Below are 21732 nucleotides of genomic sequence, written 5' to 3'. Positions count from 1 at the left end.
TTTCTTATAAATAAGAAGGCTGTAGGTAGAGTTAGAGTCATGTGCAAGCTGGTGATGTGATGAAAGCAGAGGGACAGAGATAAAGAGATTTTAAGATGCTACTTTGCTGGCCTTTTGATGGAAGAAGGGGACCATGAGGCAAAGGGCGTAAGTGCTCTCTAGAATCCAGGAAAAGCAAGGAAATAAATTCTGACCTGGAGTATCCAGAAGGAGCACAGTGCTATGGATCCATTTTACACTCTGTCCTCCAGAACTGTAAGAGAATAAAGTTGTGTTGGTATAAGCCACTCAGTTTGTGGTAATTTGTTACAGCAGTAATAGGAAATTTAATGAAATGGTGTATGTAGAAAATCAAAGGACAATTTATGTAACCAGTCTTACCATGGTAACAAAAAGAGACAAAGGCAATAGAAGGAAAAAAAGATAACTACCAACTAAATCTCACATAATAAAAGATGCAAAAATTCTTAACAGAGTATTAGTAATAGAAATCCACAATATATAGAAAGAATTGTATAACGTGACCAAATGGGGTTTATTTGAAGGCTGGAAGGCTGTTTCAATATTCAAAACCCAACCAATGTAAATCACAATAGTAGCGGATTGTTACAGAAAAATCACAGGATCATATCAATTGATGCAGAAAAACCATTTTACAATATTCAACACCCAATTATGATATAAACTTTCATAAAACTAAGAATAGAGGGACACTACCTCAACTCAATAAAGAACACCTATACCATCTTACCTTAGAGCAGACATCACTCTTAATATTGAAAGATTGAATGCTTCCCCCACAGAGATTGAGGATAAGGCAAGGATGTCTATTCTTACCACTGCTAGTTGACATACTATTAGAATAGCCAATGAGATAAGGGAAGAAAAAAAAAAGTCATAGATACCAGAAAGGCAGATATAATAGTGTACCCATTAACAGAAGGTATTGTGGCTATGGTAGGCTGAATAACGCCCCCCCAAAGGATACGCACATCCTTATCCCTATAACCTTCGAGTGATATCTTATATGTCAAAAGGTAGTTTGCAAGTGTTATCTAGTCAAGGATCTTAAGATAGGGGAGTATCCTGGATTATTTGATAAATGTGATATAATCAGAAGGGTATGAGTAAGGATGCAGGTGGAGTTAGAGTCACACAAAAGTTGTTGCAGTGATGGAAGCAGGATGGAGATAAAGAGATATTAAGATGCTACCTTGCTGCCTGTGAAGATGGAGGAAGTGGGTCCTGAAGCAAAGCATATAAGCAGTCTCCAGCACTTGGGAAGCACAAGGAAACAAATTCCTCCTTGGAGTATAAAAAAGGTTAACAGTGGTGTGGACCCATTTTAGATGTCTGACCTTGAAAACTCTAAGAGAATAAATTTTATTGTTTTAATCCACTTAGTTTGTGGTAATTTCTTACAGCCACATTAGGAAACTAATGAAATGGTGTATATAGAAAAGCCAAGGAATCGACAAAAATCTCTAGAATAAGTGAGATGAGTAAATTCTAAGGATACGAGATCAATTTTAAAAAAAATCCATCATATTTCTATATAGTAGAATTAACACATGGAAACCAAAATTAAAAATACAACATGTACAATTGCTCAAAAAAGTAGAAATATGTTAATCTAACAAAACATTGACAGGATTTTGATGCTGAAATCTATAAAATGCTGATGAAAGAAACCAAAGATCACACAAATAATTAGAGACATACTACAGCCATTTATTGGAAGACATAATATAGAAATGATGTCAAATGATTGTGACTTAATAGGTTTAATGCATTTCCTATCAAGATATTTTGACACAAACAAGATTTTTCTAAAATTTACATGGAAAGGCAAAGGAACTAGAATAGCTAAAACATCTGGGCAAAAAAAGAATAAAGTGGTTGGAATCACTCTCATTCATTTCAAAACTTCTCATATAGTAAAAAGTAATCAAAACTATATGGTGTTTGTGGAGTGAGAGATACATAGATGAATGGAACAGAATAGAGAATCTAGAAATGGCCCCATACAAGTACTTCCAACTGAGTATTGACAAAGGTACCAAGGAAATTGAATGAAGAAAGAAATTTTTTAAAAGTGATGCTGGACCAATTTATTTTCCATACTCCAAAAAAAAAAAATCTCCACCAAATCTTCACACCTGTACAAATTTTAGCTCAAAATTGATCATAGCTTTAAATGTGAAATGTAAAACCATAAAACTTGAAACTATAAGAGATTTAGAAAAGAAACCATAGAATAATATTTCTAGGATATATCTTTGATATCTATCTATGAGTTTCAACATATTTTGACTTTTAATTATTCTGCAGGATGTAATATCTCAGGTTACAGTTGGAGAACTTGAGACTTAGTTATTCTTCATATGAATTCTCTGGTGTGGAGTCTGTTGTGAAAAGTCATGAATAAATTTAAAATATTCATTATGTTTGTAAGATTTCCTTCTATTATGAATTCTTTGGTGAATCCTGAGGACACACTGTTGCTTAAAAGCTTTTCCACATTCAGTAAATTTGTTTGGTATCTCTCTAGTATAAATATTCTCATGACATCAAAGGCATAAATGTTTGACAAAAAGCCTTACCACATTCATTACATTTCTAAAGCTGCTCTCCAGTATGAGTTCTGTGATGTTCCACAGTTTTGATCTATGGGTAAAAGCCTTAGTATGCACATTACATTCACATGGTTTCATCAAAGACGTATATTCTGATGTCTAGTGAGTTGTGAAGCCTGTATAAATTCTCTGCGACATACTTTTATAAGATTTCTTTTTAGTATGGACTCTCTCATGTCAATTCATGCTTGAACTTATAATAAACATTGTCACACTTATTACATTTGTAAGGTTACTCCCCAGTATGAATTCTCTGATGACTTACAAGGCTTGAATTTTGAGTGAAAACCTTGCCATATTCATTACATTTGTAAGGTCTTTCTCCAGTATGGATTATCTAGTGAGATTTAAGCGTTGAATAAAGGATTTGCTACACTGATTACATGTGTATGGTTCTCTCCAGTATGAATTCTTCAATGACTAGGTAGGCTTGAACTCTGACTGAAGACCTTGCCACATTCATTACATCGGTACGGTTTCTTTCCCATATGAATTCTCCTATGACGTGCAAGGTGTGAATCATAACTGAGAGAAACATTTGTAATGTTTCTCTCCTGTATGAATTATCTGATGTCTAGTGAGATGTGAGCTCTGGTTAAATGCTTTGCCACACTCATTACATTTGTGAGGTTTCTTTCCAGTATACATTCTTCTATGACTTGCAAGGCCTGAAATTTGACTGAAGACCTTGCAACATTTATTACATTTGTAAGGTTTCTCTCCAGTATGAATTACTTGATGGTTAGTAAGGCTTGAACACTCACTTAAGGCTTTGCCACACTCATTACATTGGTAAGGTTTCTCTCCAGTATGAATTCTGCGATGATGTACAAGGTATGAATTGCAACTAAAGACCTTGCCATGTACATCACATTTATATGGTTTATCTTCTGTATGGATTATCTGCTGTATGGGGAGGTGTGAGCTGTGATTAACTGTTTTGTCACACTCACCATATTTATAGTTTTCCCCTAATGTGTGCTTTTAGGTCTTCTGTGAGTAAAGAAGAATGCATGAAATCATTCCCATATTCAGTAGAAATGTTGGTTTGGACACTGGGAGGAATTCTTTGAAGTCGTGAAACTGAGGAATCATTGTTGATAAACTTCTCAACTTGATTACATCCATAAATTTTCCCTTCAGTTTGAAATATTTGCACTTCAGCCAAATGGGACTGAAAGTTTAATTCAAGCCTATTTTCCTGCATCTATTCTACCACATTGATCTTTTCTACCAGTGAGGTTTTTCTTATGGGTCACAGGCATTCCTTTGTAACTTCTGTCATCATTTCTCCACTGACAGTCATGCATATTTTTCTGGCTTTCCCTGAAGCCATAACATTTGGTGTCACAGCTTTCACGTCTTTCTAGTATCACTGTTTGCAATACTCCCCCTGTATTACTGTTCTCTTTTGCTAGTAATTCCTTGATCACACATTTAGGAGAGATATGTACAAGATATAAAGAACCATATGTTACCTACCAATTACAGTTGGTAAACATTTCATATTGAAGGATGTAATATTGCACCAAAAGTACTGCATATTTTGAACAGTTATGAATTGTTGCAACCATGATCTTTAATTATTAGGAACACAAACAGAAAAGGATTCTTCAATAAAAAAGGGTGATTACATGAAATTCAAATTAATTTAGGAAAGCCTACTTTAAACAATCAATGGCCAAAAAACTCACAGGATGTAAACTTATGTTAGCCTTGAAAGAAGGGGTATTTTCCCACCATGACCCCAAATCACATGCTACTTCACAGAAAACATATGGCTGTTTCATATGTGAAGAGATAAAAATATTATACATATTTACAGCATATTTATTGTGCACTAGTAATTGCTAAAGCACAGCATGAAATACCCCAATGGTAAATAATCCACAAAAATTTATCTAATGAGTAATCTAAATAAATGGCAATTTAGAATTGGAAAACCATAATAGCACTGGAGAAATAAGGAAGAATTTAATCAAACAATGTTATAAAAATAAAATATTTTTCTGAATACTGGATATAAAACTATATTCACTCAGAATGACCATTTTGCAACATTAACAAGTGGTATAAGTCAGTTATGTTGTATAATACACACTGAAAAAACATCATTGTAAATCATAATGAAAATTAACAAAACACTCTAGTAACTCATGCTAAAACCAGCACATAAATAATAAGTAACCAAGATGATACAAAATTATAATTTGTAGAATTCTCAACAAATCCCTCTTAAGAAAAAAGCAAGGGCTTCTATTCCAGAACTAGCACACAATATGAGAACTGGAATTTGTGTTAAGACCACTGACTTTTGAAGTATCAGGTCAGGTATATACTTTATATATTATAAAGAATAAGAATTGGGTAAAGAAATCAGGAATCACAATTATGATTTTATGACTGCAGTTATGTAACAGCCAAGCAATAGGCAATTCCCTCTGTGTGCAGTGCTCTTTAATTTTCCAGTTCACTGGTCACAAAATATAGGTAATAAAGCATTTGTGCATGGAAATCTTATTAACTAAGGTCAGATAAAATATTATTTGGACAAAACTATAAAATAAAAACATACCAAACATAATGCAGGTTGCATGGTCTGCAAGTTTGCGTCCACCAAAAGTCATATGTTGATGTTCTAAACCCCAATGTAATGGTACTGGAGCTGGGATCTTTGGGATAATTAGGTCATGAGGGTAGAGTGTCATGAACGGGATTAGGGCCCTTAGAAGAATAGATATGAGAGCTTGCTTCTTTTCATTCTTTCCGTCATGTGAGGACACAGCAAGAAGACATTAGTGTAAACCAGGAAGAGGACCCTAATCAGAATCGAATTGGGTAGCACTAAGATCTTGGACTTGCCAGCTTCCAGAGCTGTGACAAATAAGTTTCCATTGTTTAAGCCACCTGGTTTATAGTATTTGTTATGGCAGGCCAAACTAAGACACAGGCAAAGGACCATGTGATTAAAAACATGACAGAGGGTTGCTATATCTTACTAAACGTATTTTTGAGACTTTACCATAAAACATGGAATATTCTAAGCTTTCTAACAGCACTAACTTGTTTAAAACCCTTGAGGTAAGTTATCACTATATTTCAAATAAGGACAGTAGGCACACAGGGTTTGTATATTTAACCCCATTTTACAGAGAAAGTAAGTTAGAGAAATAGGATTTGACCTTGGGCCTACATGTTCAGACAACGTGTTCTTAAGCATGACTGCCCATCCAGGTAGTATAAATGACAAGTCACAGTCAATAGCAGGAGCTTAAAAATAAATACTTTGACAGAGACACCGTAACTGAGTTGTGTTGCTATGGTGTTACTCAGCCATCCCTCATGGATAACGGTATCTGAGTCATTGCCCCCTGTACATATTGATTTAGGTAGTGTCCTCAAAAAGTTATATGATGGATGAGTAGGGGTCTTTCCTTACACAATGAGAGTAGTATGATGGGTGAGGGGGTCCTGTGGAAATTAGGGGGTTCAAGAGTACAAAATTAATATGCTAGGAAGTAACAGTGTGGTCCATACAGATCAAGGTACCATGTGAATGATGGCCAGGAGACAGGAAGGTCAAGAGCAGAGGGCAGGAAGTAATGAGCATGTGAGAGAAGTTTTTGTACTTGCCAATCTGTGGGAAGATAAATGTACTAGGGCAGTTAAAATTCTGCCCTTGGAAGAAAAGAGGAACTGACTGAGCAAGTACCATCATACTGTCTCATTCTTAACTATAGAAATTATAGTATGAGTGTGGGGCAAAATGGGTGTGGGGCAAAAATGGAAGAGATTTGAAAGAGAGGGAGTGCAGTGACAAGGGAAGAAATCAAGTTTGGAAACAGAGAGTAGAATGGTTGCTGCCGGGGGTGAGGGGTGGGGGAAATGGAGAGAGGTTGGTAAAAGAGTACAAACTTTCAGCTATAAGATGAATAAGGTCTGAGGATCTAATGTATAACATGGTGACTATAGTTGATAATATTATATAATTGAAATTGCTAAGAGAGTAGAAAAGTGTTCTCACCAAAAAGAAAAAAAAAAAAGTAAATATGTGAAGTAATGTATGTGTCAATTAACTTGATTATGGGAATCCTTTCACAATGTATATCAAATCATCATGTTGTACTTTATATTACAGCTTTATTTGTCAATTATACCTCAATAAAGCTGAAAAGCAATTTCAAAAATTCATCTGCTGATTGCCTCCTCTGAATGCATAAGGAACAGTATAATATGCAGATATCTAGCTCTCTTCCAAGAACTACTGAATAAATAGCACAGGAGCAGAAAAGAGGGAATTGGATATTTTAAGTTTGTCATAGGTTATACACATACTTAAGCTCTGGGACAACCCTTGATGTATCATGAAGTGGCAGATCACTTGAAGAAAGGGAAAGGTTAAACTCCTGATGCCACATCATGAAGCTTTTCCTTTCTGAGTCAACAGGGCTTTGATCTCAGTGAAGCAATGTAGGGGCTCCCAGGAGGCAAACAACGGAAAATGCAAAGATACTCAGGGGAAGATCCTGACTTCCGGAGGGAAATCATCCTCACCCAGGGAGAGCAGGTTCCTGTAGTTGTCCAAAAGCATCACGTGCCTGTACAAGGCCCTCTGAGCAGGGTCCAGGCATTCCCACTCCTCCCTAGAGAATTCTATTGCCACATCCTTGAAGGTCAACCATCCCTGAAAGGAAAGCACATTTCACCAAAGGAGTCATGGGGAGAGTTCTTATCTTCACTCAAAATGAGAAGAGGAGAGAGAAATAAGGATCACTTTGGTTGAAGTGAGCGTTTTAACAGATCCACGTAAGGTGTTTTTGAACAAGTTATGTGTCCCTAATTTTGGTGTATTGTACTTTTCCATAAGAGGTTATGATAGCTTCTAAATCAGTGTGGATTTCTCATTTTTGTGGAAATAAAAGAAATATAAAAATAACCCATAGAGGGTTATCTATAAGCAGTGTTAGTTATTATGTTCTTCACACTGAGTGATGTTCAATATCTAGATGAACTAGAGCATGAGTTGTGTCTTCAGAGATGACAAGGTCCACAGGGACTTTAAAGAAAGGTCAGAATCTAAAAATTGTGATGATAACAACAGTAATAACTAAAAGCTTTTGAACACATCCAATGCGCTAGGCATTACTCTAAATGCTTTATATGCACTAACTCCTATAACAATGACATCACTCATTAAAGACAGATCTGTTCCCACCTTACTGAGAAGACTGCTGTGTCACCGACATTCTATGAAACTTGTCTCAGTTCAAACGATAAGAAATGGCAGAGCAAGCTCCTGAACCCAGGTGTTCAGGCTTTAGAATTGAATCTAAAGAATTAAACATATATAACAGATACAGCATCAAAAGTACATTAACAGAGGGTTCCCTGAGAAAATTTGAAACAAGTTCAAGGCTAACAACAGGGAACTGCATAAAAGGTCATTATATACGCACACACACATATGTGCATGCATGTAAACGTTACTCTTCTTACTACTATTTAGTTCATTAATGTGACAGTGTAGAAAAAATTTGAGGCCATGGAAAATATTTAAGACATAATTTCAACTATTAAGTAATAAATAACTTAGGAAATAATGATGTGTCTTTTATAAAAACCATGAGCTTGCCATCCATGCATTCATGCACAAAAATATATACAAACTTAAATTTACTGAAATAAGGAATTATCTCTCCATGACACACTGGAGCCTCCTCACAAATGCCTTGTCACTGGGTCATGGTGAGATGGAATCTAAGTGGAGATGAGAGAGACTGAAGGAGAGAGACTCACCCTTAGTGAGTGTGGGGAAACAGGTGTCAGGCAGGATACTTCAGAGTCAGAGATTAGCAAGTCCAAAGAAGGGCATTTAGGAGGGAGAGACAGAACAATCAACTGAGAATATGACTACCTGAGAAAGATTCATTACTAACTCCTGTTCTTTCTTCTTCCTCTTTGTCCAGACCTCTTTCTTGGGCAACATGAGTCTTTCTCAGAAGTCAATCTTGAATGTGGAAAATATGCTGTTTAATGCTTAGAATCAGCATACCCCCTTCCTGTGCCAAAACCACACACACAGGGAAGACCTCATCATGTGGAAAAGAAGGTCCCTGCTGACCACTGCCTCAGGAGGAAGTCAGGGACAGTAAATACCTACACAGAGACCAAAAAGTGAGTTTTTTGACCTCTTTCTTCAGAACTCACTCCCCTCCTGGTGAAGCCCTCACATATACTGTAGCAGTGAGGATCTAAGCTGGACCCATCCTCCCCTTAAGGTCAGACCCAACCCTGATCAAACTCCATGCAGAGCAGAGCCCTCCTCACCTCTCCATAGATCAAGGGCTGATCTCATCCTCAGAAATGGAGGACCCAGAGCCTTGCTGCTCAATACTGGATACAGACTACAATCACCTGGGGCACTTTAAACATTATTGAGGCTGGGCTCCATCCCGATTATTTGAAGAGGAATCTCTGGGAGTTGGTACAAGAGATGTATTTGCAATGTGCATCAGCAATCTAATGTGTAGCCAGGATGAGCACCACTCAGAGGGCAAGCCCAACACACCTCCCACTTTGTGGCTCTTTTCTCCCTATGGGGGTCTTGTTGTCATCAGGATCCAGACAGCGGAAAGGGAAGGAGCAGAATGAAACATGCAAAGCAGGCAATATGGAGCAGAGGTGGGGGTGAGGGTGTGGCTGGCATGTTAAATGGGCGGGGGGTCAGAGAAGGTGGTATCAGAACAAGAACCTGGGAGAGGAAGGGTGTTTGCCACCTGCATCTGAGGGGCAGACAGTTCTAGGCAGAGGGACAGCCTCTGTGAGGGCCCTGAGGCAGTAGCAGCCTTGGCCCCAGGAAAAGGAGACTTGTGTGGCCAGAGCAGGATGACGAGGAGGAGGAGACAAGCAGGAGAGGACGGCAGAGAGGCACTGGGGGAAGCTGATCAGGAAGGGCCTTGGTCTTCAAATATTTTTCTTCCATATCTCAAAAGAATTTTAGAAACCATATATTCTCTCACTCATTTTAAGTGAACATGTAATTTTTTCTTTATCTTATAAATTAAAACATTTACAAATAATGTAATATATATTTTAAATTATGCTGGGATGCTTACCTAAGCCCCAGGAAGTAAAGAGTAGCCCCTAACTGAGATGTGGAAGACTGCAGGGGGAATGCAATTGGGGGAGGACAAGAAGTCAGTTTTGGACAAATTAAGGTGGAGATGCCTGTTAGATGTCCCAGAAGAGATGTTGAGACAGCTGGACATGGGATTTAGAGTTCATGGCAGAAGTGAAATTGTGAAAGATGCAGTGGCATTTAAAACTGTGAGATGAGAGGAAGAGGAAAGGCAGTGGGTGTAGACAGAGAAGAAAAGAGGTTCGAGGATGAAGCCGTGGAATGCTCCCACATTCAGAGACCAGGGAGTTCAGCAGACACCAGCAGAGGAAACTGAGAGGTGATCAGGGAAGTGAGAAAGAAACAAAACAGGTTTATAAAGGTTAGTGGGGTGTCCTCAAAGCCAAGAATAAAAGTGTTTCAAGGAAGAGGGAGGATCACCTGTGTCACATGCTGCTGACAGGAAAAGTAAGATGAGGACAGGAAATTAAATACTGGATTTAGAAATGGGGAGGTCATTGGTGGCTCTGAACAAGAAAGTATCAGTGGAATGTGGATGTGGAAGTTTGACTAGATGGGTTTCAAGTGAGAACTGGTGGTAAGATTTGAAGAGCGTATAAACAAGCTTTTACTGTACTGTGCTCTGAAAGGGAGCACAGGAAAGGGGTACTTACTAGAGGGGGAAATGTAGTTAATAGAGAATTTTTTGCTTTAACAATAGAAGAAAAGAGTGAATAAAAAGCGTTGGGGTGTGTGTGTGTGTGTGTGTTTAAGACAGACAATCCCACCATCTGTGTATGTTGACCAAAATAATTCCTAAGATGTGAAAATTGATGATGCACTAGGGGAAGGATGCCATACCATACTAAGATTGTGCATGGGGCTGGCAACTGGTGCACAATTTACAGGTCAGCAACACACAGAGGGATAGTAGTACACCCTCTGGCGTGGCTGCAATTTTGGGGGACTGATGTGTGCAAGGATCCTGATTGTCCTTGGAATAGTCTTTATCATGAGTGAGGGGGGAGCTGATCAGGAGCAGAAGAGGGCACAACTAAGAGTCTCTCACTCAGAACACTCTCCTCACTCTCAACAGATGTCTACAAGGAAGCACATGCCCCACTGAGATCCTATCTTCCAAAAACACTCCAAATGCTCGTTTGGGTCTTCCAAAATGCATGTGAAACCTTCTTGACTTGCAATCCAGAATAACCCCAAATTCCAAAGTTATCCCCCAAAATGTTCTCTGAGACTCCCTACAAATCCTCTCCGGGTTGGACAATGACCCTAGCAGGCTCCCAGGGAAGTCATTGTGTGGAGTGGATGGTCTGGGGCACTGTAGTGTAAGCCCTGATAATTGAGTTTTCTCTTTTTTGTAATGCAAGTGCCTGACTTAAACTTTGATTGCCGAGGCATCCATTTCAAAGAGGGCTATCTCAAATAAATATATTGCCAGCCACAGGACTAGATAAAGAACCAAGCTGTCTCACTGCACCGAGGCACCTTTGTGTTAGAGATCTTGGTTGATTTCAATAACTGACCATTTGGGCTACTTTTTTTTTTTTCTCTTCCAATGTTTTAAATTCCCATTGTTTTAAATTCACCAATAAAGAGTGAGCCCATGAAACCCTAAACTCCACCCTAGACTCCAATAAAAGCAGAACCCCAGGCAAGTGCACTCCTTCTCTCTCTCTTCCTGTGACCTCCCTGTGTGGCCCCAGGTGTGCTGTGTAATTTCCAGGTCTAGTAAGTGATAAACTTTTATTTTTTCGGTTTCCTGATGGTCATTGCTGAAGGGTGTCTTGCAATCATAATAAAAACCACAAGGGCAGGTCCAACCACAACCCACAGGCTCTCTGCTCTATGTCATATATATTGGAAACATTCTTTAGTATCGAATAAATAATTTTAGATTGTTCCAATGTGTACTTGGTAAAGATGTCAGTAATCTTTTATCTTAGTCTAAACCTAGTTTAACCTGTTACTGTAATATTCAACAATTATATTGGTTATCGATAGGCTGAGATTGGCACAAAACGGGCACCTCCTAGATCCACCCCCTCAGCACCAAGGCACCCATCCTCCTGCAGCCAGAGCTCCTTGTGGGCTCAGCTCAGGCCTTTGTTCTAACTACATTGCAGGATAACATTTCTGTCTGCCTAATTCCACTTCCTTCATTCCTCCTCAGATGTGATCAGGAGTTTCCCAATTAAACCCACGCATGCAAATCTCAGTCTCAGCATCTGTGTTCCAGGGAACCTGAGCTAAGGATAAGATGCCTGCTTCCCTCGAGAGCATATTATCCAGTGGAATGGAATTTGGAACGGTAAAACACTGGGTGTCTCAAGACAGGTCCTTTTTAGTCACCTCCCCTAGTGCAAGGTGAGGAGAAGCTGTGACTAATGAGGGGGGTGCCTGGGGAGTGGACAGACCTGGCGGAGGATGATGCAAGGTGAGTGGAAGTGGCTGGGTCTCAGCAGACAGGTGGGGTCCAGAATCCCAGGACCTGGGACAACACGCAGCCTCTCCTGGAGCATGGTGGCTGGAGCTGCCTCTGTTACTGAACCAAGTGAGCCCGCCTCCTGGTGAGTTAAATGAGACTCTACACCACTAGAAGTTGTTTCACAAAGTAAAGTGTATTTGCAGCAAATAAGAGGCCATAAGGAATCATTTCCAAAGTCATGGCATCTCTGAACAAAGTGAAGCAAGAACTTTTATTTCAGTTGGGGAATGAATATTCAAAAGGGAGAGTCAGGTATTCGCTTGCACAGGCTCAGTGGGAGGACATGCTTCCACATAATGAAGTCTAGGCTCCTCCTGGAGAGATCTTTGCATTAAAAATAAGGCAAAGGTCATGGGCATAGCTCTTGTGGCAAGCCTTGGTCAGTTTCAGGATGGCTGGTGGTTACAACTCCCTTCAGTTTCTCACTTGGTCAGTTTCAGGCTGGCTGCTCCTTACACCTCCTTAACATACAAAAGGAAAAGAAACAACCTGGAAAAAGTTAATTGCTTCCAAACCCACCCTTGAATTTCTCCAGGCACTAGTTGGTGACACCCCCCAGGGGAGGAGAAAGGTAAGGCTTGAGGGGCATGAAGGGTGTGGACCCATCTCGCACATTTTAAACCAAAAGGGAAGCGCCCTCAGCTTCTCACAGTGACATCTAAATTTACTTGGCGTGGAGAGGCGGTGCGCGGATTGTAAGATCTGTAGCCACCTCCAGACCCCAGGCACGAAGGCGGGTGCGAGGATTTTAAGATCTGTAGCCACCCCTAGACCCCAGGCGTGGTGAGGGGTACTGCAGAATGCAGATAGAAGATGAAACTCAGTCTCCACAGAGTGACCTTCCCTCCACACTATCCACTTCCAGGTCTGCAGGAAACTGGACTCACGCGGAGAGAAGAGGCGGGGCCTGGAGACGGAGCCTGGGCGGGTCAGTAACCATAGATACCGGACGTAGAAAGAGGCAGGCTTGGGCGGGAGCACGAGCAGGCGGGGACGCGAGGGGCTGGGACAGGCGGGGCCAGGCTTTGCTCCCAGCGCCTCTGGGTTTTGGAAACGTTGGAGCCCGTTTCTCTTCCTGAGAGGCAGCGTTGCTTCCCAACTATTTCAAGTTAATGTTTCAAACAGTTTTAAGGTAAAAGCTTAGAGTTGTGTAGCTCACTCTTGTTGGAAACTAAGATGTTTTCTTCTTAAGTTGAAAACCGTCCAAGTCACAAGCTATTTTTTCGAGCAAGTTGGAAAGCCAGTCCTGCTAGTGAGGCTGAAACAATTCAGTGGTCTGGCTGGGAACTGGGATCTCGGCGGGGGGTCGATGGGGGGCAGTGGTTGGATCCAGGAACTTTCCTGCATTTAAAATTAATTTAAGCAATTTAATTAAACAAGACTGGAATTGTCTGCGTAGGCGATGCAAACTAGAATGTGAAATGCAAATTTCGTCTGGGCGCACCCTGCAATATCCATGTAGTGTGCCCAACAGAACATCATTTCCATTTATGTTTCTCATTCACCTCTGAGTAAGAGGCTCAACTCTATGCTCAGTTCCAGAAAATTTCATAGGGAGAAGACCTGAGGTGTAGGGCTTGGAGGGCTAAGGCATGTGATAATTTAGGTCACTGACCATTGCTTTAAAAAAGCAATAACTTCAAAAAAAATAGATTAAATTGCACTGTTCTTTTTTTACTTGTTATATTGTTTCACACTTGAGATGAATTATACTCAAATACATTTGAGACAAACTTTGTTGGCATCACAATATGGTTGTCAATAATTTCTGAATATAATGTAATTTCAATTTCACTTTACAATCATTCCAAAGGTAATTAGAAAGCATTTTTTATTTAAAAATTCTAATATATTTTAGTTGTTTTCTATTGCTGAGTGTTCTGTCAGGTGTGGATAACAAAGCCTGTAAAATACAGTCCTTAGAAGACATTTCGATTTATTTTCACCTAAAGAATAATTAATTTTGCAATATTTCTAAGGGTATTCATACCTATTTTTTTTATTTGACCCCTAAGGAATGTAAAATTAGATTTTCAAATTTCTAACAGCCTCGTATTTGCCCTTGTGGGAGATCAAGATTTGGCCACCCTGAAATATATCTCTTTACCTTCATTGTTTTCTCTTTGGGACATTTGACCTCCCCCACTAACTGCCTAAAGAATTTGACATGGTGGCTCCTTCCTGGAACAGATCTTCTATCATGATGGCTGTAATGATAATGTAAAATAGATGTTACAGTGGGAGGGGCACCAAGCCCCTTTTATCAAAAAACTGTCTCTCCCTGACCACATTATCTATAGATGACCCTGAAAAGAATTGTCTTCCTGCCCTCTGAAGTCCCAGACCACTACCCACCCCCAACACGTTCTTCGCCTTTAGCTGCAATACTTAAGCAAGCAGCTTAGACAGAGGGACGAGTTGCTCATTTCTGAGTTTCTCCCATGTATACATGTTATTAAACTTGGTATTATTTTCTCCTGCTAACCTGTCTTGTTGATTATTTGGCCAGCCATAAGAACCTTAAGGGAAAGGGCAGAGGGGGATTCTCCCTCTCTCTCCACACCCTCAATAATTTTTATGGCAATATCTGTGAGTGAACATCTACTATGAAATATGTGTTTCTCTCACATTCCTACATGTGGAAGATTTCATCATAGAGAAATGGTAATCAATTGAAATATGATGTTTAGGTAAGAAAATTAGCATATTTAAAATATTTTCAGGTAAAATGAGCAGAATATCCTGGTATGGCCCAAAGGTAAACACATGACGACATATTAGCACATTTTAAAAATATACGGTGTCTGGGATGGATTTTGAGATCTTTAGAAGGTAGATTATTCTGTGTGATGTGATATGGCTAACTAACCATTAGAGGGCAGCAGAATATGCCATCCCAAAATATGCCCCTTTGGCATAAGGATTATTTCGAGAAACAGCAGACACAGGAGAAGCTCTGAAAACAGAGTAGAAGTTACCCTTTTGCAAGGGGAATTACATTACATTTAAAAGAAATCTCCATTTGTCAGGGTGTCTCCCTCTCTGCAGGGGAAGAGAAGCACAACTCTAAATCACATGAGAATGTTATCAAAGGCATAACAAACTTTACCCTTGTTTACCCCAGCTGTCCTTGGTAAAGTCCTCATAAGTGGCCTTGCCACATCTTTCTTTTGTCTTTAGCTGAAGATGGTATTTAAGCAGCTGGCTTAGGCCATCTTGGGAGTTACTCATCTTTCCCTGGGTATCTCCCATGTACATGAGGTATAGGTGTTAATAAACTTCTGAGATTTTTTTTTTTTAATAACTTCTGTTTTTCTCCTGTTAATCCGTGTTTTATTACAGGCATCTCAGCCAAGAACTCAGAGTAGATAGAAAATTATTTTTCCTTCCCTATACTGTGTTGGCAAGAAGGAAGTTTCAGCATGGACTTCCATAATCCTAAGCAAAGAAATGAGCTGATGGTGGAACTTTTCATTAAATTCTGAACAGTAGAGGAAAAGTTCATTATAAGTGAAAGTCATGAATCTATTTTGTTTATGAGGGATTTTGTTGCTTGTAAAACTGTAAGAGCAAAATAGATATATTCACGAGAAATAAAAAAGGATATTTCCTCAAATCACAGGAAGATTTTGACATATGTCTCCTTGTAATGTCATTAAAAAACAGATGCCAATTATTAAAGATTCAAAAATATGAAAAACACAAGGAACTAGTTTGACCTAATGAATAGCTTTTAAAGCCTGTGATACAAAAATAGAGAATACACATTTTCTAGAACAAATGAAAAACTAAAATATTTACCACTGCCAAATAAAAAACAGATTTGAACTTAGTTAAGGAGAAGTTTTATTTGAAAGGATTGTTACAATAGGGAGAATGCTCCAACCACATGATCTGCAAAAGTCTCAAAAGCCAGACAGAAAAGAGCTTTTCTTTTATAAGGAGGGGTAAACAAGGCTAGAAAAAAAAGGTACAGGAGATTAGATGAGCATATGGCACGACATATAATTGATCAGGGAATGTTTCACCCTGAAGTTGCCTACCATTGAGAGGGGCTGTTATGATGGCAGGGTTGTTCCGAATTAGGGCTTGTTCTGAATTACAATGCTCCAGAGAGATCTAAAATTCAGGGGTGTTTCGGAAGGACAGAAGCTTAAGTAAAGTTTGATTAACTCATATTAATAAGCATTATTTCATAAGGGAGGAAAAATTCTCCTTTATCCTCTTTGGGTCTCTGGCTGGGCCTAAGAATTAAACTGACATAGAGATTAACAGGAGAAAAGCATACAAATTTTATTAAATTTTTACATGTACATGGGAGCCTTCACAAGAGAATGAAGACCCGAGGAAGTGGCCAGAGCAGGAAGTTTTTATACCTTTTAGACAAAAAAACAATAAATCTGTGAAGAACTGACAAGACAGAGAGATTCGGGCTAGGGGCAGTAAGTGATGAAGAAGTAACAAGGAAAATAAGGGTTAGTTTAACAAGGTTTCTTTGTACAGATTTCTTGGCCCCAAATTCCCTGTCTCTGGCGATAAGAATGTCTTCCTTCCTCCTGTTACAAGGACGGTACCTTTCACATGGGAGACTGATCTCCTGCTTTCAGGAAGACAATGGAGGGTCAGAGTGCCTTTCTTGCACTGGCTGTTTCTTAAGTTTGAATTAAGCCTTTAATTCAAAATAATCAATATGCCAAAGTGACATATTTTGAAGTGACATACTATTCTGATTTCCTGCAGTTCCTGTTGATAGTGGGGCAAACAATTCAGTAATCATTGATGAGACAAAGGATGGGGATCTGGAGGTCTGTATTTTCCGTGTTCCTAGGTAACAAGGGGGCTATCATAAGTCTTACTCAAGTCATATGGGAAAGGTTGTTCTTTGCAGTAAGCTGTTTCCTGCAACATGTGGGTGGGGGTGAGAGGTTCTTTAACTTTTGCTATTTCCCAGAATTATAGTGTTGGAATACAGTTCAACATTGTCACTACATAGTACGACACCAAGCAAAATTCAAAAAATAATAAATACATGTTATATTTGAACAATGGAACATTGGAAACTTTACTGATGATAAAAAATTTGCCCAAGAACCTTAGTATTTCTGTCCTTTGAATGGCACTGAAGAGCCCTGTGTCTTCACTGTGGCTCTGTTGTGTCACTGTCTGAGTTGGAAAAACACTTTCCCACCCATGTTTCTCTTTTACTCACAAACACTTCTGACACTTCTGACTACCAAGTGTGTTGTAGTGTTTCCCCCACCAAGCAATCCTCTGTGACAGCACCTGGGTGTCCTACAATTCAATTCAATGTTGACACTATCTACCTGGAGGTAGTGTCAGATCCCACAGGTTAAGGGCTCAGTCCTACAAGACCGCTCCCTCCCCCACTTCAGACGAAAATCGCAAGTCCAGGTTCTCACCAGTGCTTCTGACTGAGCAGCTATAAATTGGAGGTTCATATGACTCCCTCCTCTGATTGGATTAACTTGCTAGAGTGGTCCACAGAACTCAGGAAAAACCGTTTATTAACTAGATTACTAGTTTATTATAAAAGGATATAACTCAGGTACAGCTGTTTGGAAGAATGCATGGGGCAAGCTATGTGGGAAGGGGTTCAGAGCTTCCATATCCTCTCTGGGCAAGCCACTGTCCCAGCACCTCCACATGTTCACCAACCCAGAAGCTCTCTGAACCCTGTAATTTTGAGATTTTTATGGAGGCTTTATCACATAGGCATGATGGATCACTAAATCCATTTTCAGCCCCTTTCCTCTACCTGGAGAACTGGGGGTGGGCAGGGTAGAAAGTTCCAAGCTTGGAATCAGGGCTTGGTCATTCTGGTGACCAGGCCCAACCCAGGAGCCAAATAACATTCACCTCATTAGAACAAAAGACACTCTTATCACCCAGGAAATTCCAAGGGATTTTGGAGCTCAGTGACAGGAATCAGGTTCAAGACCAAATATTAGAACAAAAGATGCTCCTAGTGTTCCTATCACTTAGGAAATGACAAGGGTTTTTAGAGGATCCACGCCAGGAACCAGGCAGGGGCGGAGACCAATAAATATATTTTCTATTATTTCATACTGTCATACATGAGACGTCATTAACTGTTGGAAGACATTCTAAGTCACCAAAGTCAGAGGTCTCCAGGACTGTTAAATAGAACAAGAACCTAGAGGCTATATTAAGAAAAATATTTTTCCCTTTGCCATTTTTCCACTGATTACGGAAAAAAACCTGAAGACAACATCATAAATTTTATGGTCACGATTAGACAACAGAAGCAATATAAAAAAATTAGGGTTACTGGGAGAGGGCATGACCTCACCTGAGCACAAGTCTTTGGGACAAGTCTTCTCCAAGGAATTTTGGAAGCGACGATCCTTGGGCACCTAGCTTGGTCCCCACGCCACTTCATGGCACTTTGCACCTACACAGGCACATGTCCACAGGACCTTCATGTGGCTCCACCCCTCTTGGACCAGACTTCTCCTACTGGAGCCCCACTGTGCTGCTATACGTTTCTGCCCAAGTTGCTGCACTTCTGCTATGAAGTCTTATGTCATCTGCACCCCTTAGCCAGGATCTAAACATGCATCAACAAATTGGTCCCTCTACCGATTCGGGGCTCTGATCATCCAGCTAGAACCCAATCTGACCCCAAGCCCACAGGAAGAAGCTGCAGAGCTCAGCCTTGACCTGGATGTGAATCTGTAGCACCAACCAGTCCTACCACCATCCCGCGCTGTCCCCCAGGGTAACTGATCTCCTCTACTCCCCCCACCTTTCTGCTTCTTCCTTCCAGCCCAAACCCTCCGGCACGCACACACAGGGAAGTGGGCAGCCCCTCAGGGTGTCCTACAATACATATTTCCCTAGGAGAGCACAAGGACTGTAATTCTGGGACTGGGGCCCAGAACTACCCTGTGCTATATAACGTATAATTAGCCCATAGGTCCTGGCTAAAATTATTCCTCCCAAAACTTCCTGGATTTCTACTTCATACTTCTGGCGTTACATGATTGTGTGCACAGAGCTCAGCTGCCTCCAGAATCTGCACCCAGGAGGCGATCTCCTCTGCTTAGCTGGGGTCTCCAGGGCCTAACAGAATCATCAGTCCGGGTCCCCTCTAAAATAGCCTCATAGGTAAGGAATTTGCCTCTCGCACCCCTCCCGTCTGCCCCCCACCCTCAGGTCCTCCCATCTCAGAACTGTTTAGGGGAGAATTTAGTTCAGGGTGGCTCCTCCTGCTGCCCGTTTGGAACTGGTACTCAGAATTTCCAGACACCCAGATGCACATAAAGGGGAACAAAGGACTTAAAATTTGATAAGTGAATTTACTTTTTTGGTTATAACCTATGCATAGACAACTCCTGGAAGTACCATGTCTCCAACTCTTGGGGGCCCAATGGTTGCTTCATATGTCAAAAACAAACAAAATACATGAACACAAATGAACAACCAGAAAATCCCTCAGAATTTTCTAGTCCCACCATTCCTTCGTGCCTCCTCTCTTCCATATATATTGAGCTACCATCACATGTAAGATCATTTTAATGATCAATGATAGGGAAACAGAAGAGACAGAGAATCTCTACCCCCAGAAAGGCAAAGCCCGGCACCTAAATCCTCCTGGGGAAGACAGACATATAATACCCAACTCCCAGGGTATTTACAGGATTAACTCACATAATTTATGTGAGGTTCCCAGCACAGTTCCTGAGACAGAGTACACGCTACCGTTCTTGTGAGCACATAGCAGATGTTCAAAAAATATTGCTTGAATGAATGAACACATGTTGTTTCTGTAAGGGCAAATACAAACCAAAAATAAGAGAGGGGACAAAAAAGGCAATTCTCTCTGTTGAAAGAAAGGGAAGAGACTTTCTCCCCTCCCTTTTCTTAGAGCATTTCCTTTAGAAAACTTGTAAATTACTTCTCTGCCTCTTTGAAATGTATATGTATCTTTTTCAAAGCTAAATAAGTCTCTTGCCAATTTTGTAACCCAGGAATGCATCCTCAAGGACCTGGGAGCCATCTCTTTGAAATGTAAATCAAGGGAGATAGCATACATCTCACTGTTTCTATGGGGAGGGTAGGTGCCTAAATCAGCAGATGTCTTCCTCCAAGTTGCAAAATTCCCCTCTTGTCATAAAGATAAGAGAAGTTTGTTCTTCCTCTGGATAAAGCCAACTAGCTAACACCGATGGTCACCCCAATTACCTAGTGAAGCTAGGATGAATTATGTGTGACAAATGGTGCTGTCATGCCTTCTTATTTGAAGACTAGTTATTTTTTATCTTGAGAACATGTACGTAAAAAGCGAAGGGTTGTATCTGCTTGGTTTATATGACAGGGTGAGATTTCTTTGTCTTTGCAATCTCTCAGCAGATAGCACATTACATTCTAGATTAATGCTTATTCAATAATACAACTGTTTTCTTTCTCAACTACCTTTGTGGAGAGGATTTCTGGGTTGGGAGATGATTTTATTTTTAATTATATTCCTCAACACTACCTGCTGGCCAAAAGAGCTTTGAATTCAACCATTTTCTTTCTTTTTTTTTTTGTGAGGAAGATCAGCCCTAACATCCATGCCAATCTTCCTCTTTTTGCTGAGGAAGACTGGCCCTGGGCTAACATCTGTGCCCATCTTCCTCCACTTTATATGGGACGCTGCCACACCATGGCCTGACAATCGGTGACTTCGTGAGCGCTGGGGATCCCAACCCGGGCTGTCAGCAGCGAAGCTCGCGCACTTGACCACTATGCCACGTGGTCGGCCCCAACCATTTTCAATTTAAGAGGAAAACATCTCAGCTTCTAATAGAAGCAGACCTCACAACTCTAATCTTTTACCTTAAATTGAAACATTACCTTAAAATAGCGAGGAAGCAGCTCGGTCTACAGGACACTAAGGAAATTCAGGAGCAGAGAAGCTGGTACCGTTGAGTCGAGAAACAGTTCCGCAAAAGTCCAAGGGCGGCCAGAGATCCAGACCCGGCTCCCTCCAGGCCCCGCCCCTACTTCGGCCCCCGCCTGTCTCGCAGCGCACTTTCTGTCCAGTCGGGGCCACTGTCCACGCCCCGCACCTTACGGGCCCCACCCCCTGCGCCGCCGCGCACGCGCAGTTTTCTGCCGACCCGGAAGCGGAGCGAGGGGCACAGTCGGGTGAGTCGGTCTTCGCTTTTCTGTTTGAATGCTGATCTTTGCGGTGCCCCATCCCCCTCGCCCCCGCGTCTGCAACACCCGAGGTTCAGGGGTCGCCACGAACGTCAAAACCCCTTCATCCGCTCGTTCCGCGCTCGATGAGTCCAGGCAGAATCGCGAGACGTTCCAGGCCTGGGAGCTCCGCTGCGGGTCCGGGGGTCCGTGTCAGTTTCGGGTTAAAATCGCTCTGAGGCGGGTCCCCGCCCCCGGCCTTTCTGCCTTGGGTCCAGGTAGACACCGCCTGCCGCGTCGTCTTCCTGCTC

At 40.9% G+C, this 21732-nt stretch overlaps 1 protein-coding gene and 1 long non-coding RNA gene across 2 annotated transcripts in view; both read right to left on the bottom strand.

Moving 5' to 3' along the window:
• The window catches only part of LOC131397350 (zinc finger protein 836-like), a 99737-nt gene extending 78555 nt beyond the window's left edge, over nt 1-21182 (bottom strand). Inside the window, exon 1 of the mRNA XM_058530151.1 lies at nt 21137-21182. The gene's annotated coding sequence lies outside the window, so the exon portion shown is untranslated. The remainder of the gene's footprint in view (nt 1-21136) is intronic.
• Nucleotides 10065-20649, bottom strand: LOC131397352 (uncharacterized). Its single transcript, XR_009216745.1, has 3 exons — nt 19949-20649; nt 18588-18845; nt 10065-13597 (listed from the first exon to the last, which is right to left on the bottom strand). It is a non-coding gene; the product is annotated as an uncharacterized LOC131397352 (long non-coding RNA).
• Nucleotides 21183-21732: the final 550 nt, after the last annotated feature.

Source organism: Diceros bicornis, chromosome 34, assembly GCF_020826845.1.
Source record: "Diceros bicornis minor isolate mBicDic1 chromosome 34, mDicBic1.mat.cur, whole genome shotgun sequence".
NCBI classification, from domain to species: Eukaryota; Metazoa; Chordata; class Mammalia; order Perissodactyla; family Rhinocerotidae; genus Diceros; species Diceros bicornis.
This window is presented reverse-complemented; position numbering and strand designations above follow the sequence as displayed.